This window comes from Grammomys surdaster, unplaced genomic scaffold (genome assembly GCF_004785775.1).
Source record: "Grammomys surdaster isolate TR1022 unplaced genomic scaffold, NIH_TR_1.0 188, whole genome shotgun sequence".
Taxonomy (NCBI): domain Eukaryota; kingdom Metazoa; phylum Chordata; class Mammalia; order Rodentia; family Muridae; genus Grammomys; species Grammomys surdaster.
Window position 1 is genome coordinate 1990239 of NW_021604633.1, and position 3734 is coordinate 1993972.

General features: G+C 39.2%; 1 pseudogene; it reads right to left on the bottom strand.

Annotated features, from left to right (window-relative positions):
* Positions 1–537: 537 nt before the first annotated feature.
* On the bottom strand, positions 538–1273 carry LOC114622460 (annotated as a pseudogene).
* Between the last annotated feature and the right edge of the window lie 2461 nt (positions 1274–3734).

Sequence of the window (3734 nt, forward strand, 5' to 3'; positions counted from 1 at the left end):
ATTCCCTCAAGTGCCACTTAGGTGCTGAGGTCCTCCAGATAGAATCATGCTTCCAAAAGCGCTCACCAGTGTGACTAAAGATTCCAGGCATACGTACTTCCCCCTTTTTAGAAGTGTTAACTGCTATAGACCCAGCCATCCTGGGATCTCTGATTATAGAGACTTAGACATTGTTGCTATTTCTCTCTTCCTCACAGCAGATCTTGAGCCCGTCAGTGTTACTTTCAGAATGTGCCCAAGCTCTGGGCACTGCTCTTTCTCTGTGACCTAAGCCATGGTCTCCTCTCTGGGTAATAACTAATCCCCCAGATCTCTCACTCTATCTCTTTCTTTGTCCATCTTCACTGTATTGCTTTTTTTATTGTACATCACTCCTTAACTATACTGATCTGGAAAGGGATTTAGTTGTTATGGCCAGTAGAGTTCTGAACCCAGATGGTTGAGCCAAGCAGCTGGACCATGATTCAGACAGTGAAAAACAGGAGGCATGAACAGGCAGAGAGCATCTTCTTGGGATAGGAGTCTGCCTCCTTGCCTTCACTTCTTCACCTTACCCTGTGCAGCCACAGCTTCCATGGCTTTACCCAAGGTCTCCTCATCTTCCAAAAACTACATGAGTTTCAAGTCTTGTCCTACTCATAGATGATAGGAATAAATGTTGGCAGGTTCAGCTCCATGATGGCCTCTTTTAAGAGACCCTCCAGATGCTTAATGATGCCCCAAGGGCTGTTTCAATCGCAGCAACCAAGACCCCTTTTCCCACTAGATCTGGGGGACAATACTTCATTCCAGAAGGGCAGTACTCTAGCAATAGTGTTCTCCAGGCTCTCACAGGAAGGTAGCTGGTCCTCAGTAGTGTCTGTGTACCTGTAATCCTTGCTGATGTTGCTGTAAAGATGATCAGGCTCCATTGGAGGCAATGTGACACTCTAAGATCATCTCCATGCTAAGCATGTGCCTCACCATGCTTAGCAAGTTTGTGCTTTATTGAAACCAGTTAGACTCCCATAGTGTCACTCCTTGAGGTGCCCCATCCTGACCACTGGCAGCCACTTCTGGTCAAGGGCTTCCAGGACTGTCTAGAGGATCCAGATTTCTCTCTTCTGTGTGGAAGTGAAGCACTTATTAAATTCATGGCCAGCATCTTGCTATGCCTGACCGCTATACTTTACCCACTGGTGTTCAGATCAACGTTGTATCAGCTACTGAAGTGGTTCCCTGGGTTCCAGGTAATCTTGCCATGCTAGATCAGCATCAGCTTCTTGGCATCCATGGCAGTAGGCAGGCCACAGTATTTCTCAAACACTCTCCAGAAGAAACCCACTAATGGAGAGTCAGATAATTTCACACCTTGACTCAAACACATTTTGTGTGTGGAAATTACTTAACTGTGTCCACTGCTTTGATAGATTGATTACTATATTGATTAATATTTTTATTGCCTTCTATCCCAGGAACTAAAATGTCAATACAGAATAAGACGGAACTCTTCCTCAGGCTGAGCTCGTGCTAGAGTTTTTCTCACATACTGATCGGTCTCTTTCTTGGAGCTGTCCATAGTGACTTCACTTACAAAATTACTTCACCATACTTGATTGCTTCAAACTGAGTTCCTGCAACATTTGACAACTGAACATCCTTCAAAGCAGAGCAGTTTCTGAACTTTAGGCTGTATTAATACCAAATCATTGTAGGGCTTAAAAGCAGTTGGAGTGCTGGGTTTAAAATACTAATTTGTCTAACACTTATCTTACTTTCCTAATGTTTTACATTTGATGAAAGGATAAATGGTGGGAAGTAACCTGTAACTTTGTTGTTAAATAAATTTTAGTCTAGTCCGATAAGAAATTTATTCCCAGAATGAGCTTATAATATTTTTCAGTTCTAGCCATATGTGATAGAATCAAGTCAAGAGTTGTAAGACCTTCCAATATCTTGTCTTACTGTCGAGATTTCAGCTGGGATGGCCTGAGATGTGACTCTTGAAGCTGTATGTGAAGATCTTTCTGGGATTCTGAAGTTCAGCCATGCTGAGAGTTAATGGGTTCCCAAGAAATGAACTGGTGATGGCTTTGACTTCTTTCACTGTGCCCAGCACATCCTTGTCTTTGACAGGGGTCATGGAACTCCAAATTTATCTACCATTGGAGGTAAACAATGTAGAGAGTGAAAATTTCTGATTAAAATGACATTGCTAATAACTTGTGTACAGAAAATTATATTTAACATCTGTGTTTTTCCCTTAATAAACAAAAATAGCTATAATGTAGTACTTTAAATTATAATACCTTATACTTATAAATACATAAATATAATATATGTTTATGTATTATTATGTATAAATTAAAATTATATGAATATGTATTATATTATTAATGTATTAATATACTTATATAATATATCATAAATTGTAACACTTTATAACATAATTTGGTCTGTTTTCATAAACAAGGACAGTTTCCTTATGGGGTCTCTAGGTCATTAGTTTACAAACACCTGTATATTTCATTGAGTGCTTGTCAAAAGTAATTTAATTGGACTCAATTATTATAAACCTATGCCTAGACTCATGGGTGAATATACATGCTTACTTGCTTTCTTCACTTCTTGCTGGTAAGTGCCTCTGCTCTGTTGCTGGCATTACTGATGCTGCCACTGCCAATGCTGCTGCTGGCACTTCTTTCTTACTTTATCATTGTGTAGACAATATAAAGCGTGGAGAACTTGTTAAGCCACACCTGGTAGTGTGATGAACTAAACCCACAGAATGATAAACAACACAAGACAAAACATGAGGTTTATGTTTTCAACACTTGCAAAAGTAAGTAACAGAATATGATTGACAAGTCATAAAATCCCTGACAGACAGAAACTGATCACATCGTTCAGACTTTAATCAGATATTATTTTACAAGGGAGAATGGAAACAATTTTACATTTACAGATCACTCGATAATTTTCACAGTTAAGGGCTATGTGATTTTATTCAAGACCTATTCGTAATATGGATGAAATTATTGTTTGTAGAGTAGCTAAAATGGGCTTGTTCTCTTTCATCTATGCTTCCCTGCAACACTATCAGAAGAGGGGCTGGAGAAGAGGGTCAGTGTTTAAGAGCACTTGCTGCTCTTGCAAAGAACCTGGGTTTGGTTCCCAACACACAAATGTGGCTCACAAGTACCCTCATCTCCAGTTCCAGGGGATCCATTTCTTTCTGTGACCTCTGTGAACACCAGGTACACATGTAATGCACAGGCACACATGAAAGAAAAATATTCATGGACATAAAATAAAAATACCCCTAAAAAGAATATTTTTAGTAATAGAAGTTCTTTTAGAATCCAACATCAAACTGCCTCACTAGTTTTATGTAGTAGACTTTATCATCTTTATGTTGATACGGAATACAGAGTTTCAACAACTTATCCATCTCTGTTATTAAAAAGGATATAGAAAAATCTTCAAATTGCTATGATTATTTTTAATGTCTCAGCCTGTTTTCCCGTCTTTCTCACATGGAAATGACTTTCAGGGTACCTTATGGTGAGTCAGGTAATCTCTATAAGTGTGATCTATAATCAACTATGAGATACTCCTCAACGTGGTTCTTCCTCAAAAGACTGGTTGAAGTAGGATGACCCAGAGTGAGCAGCATATTCCAGCAACGTTCCAGAAAGAAAAAGGTCCAAGAGAAAAGAGGTTGCTTTTTTCTTGCTTTCTTCATCTCTTGCTGG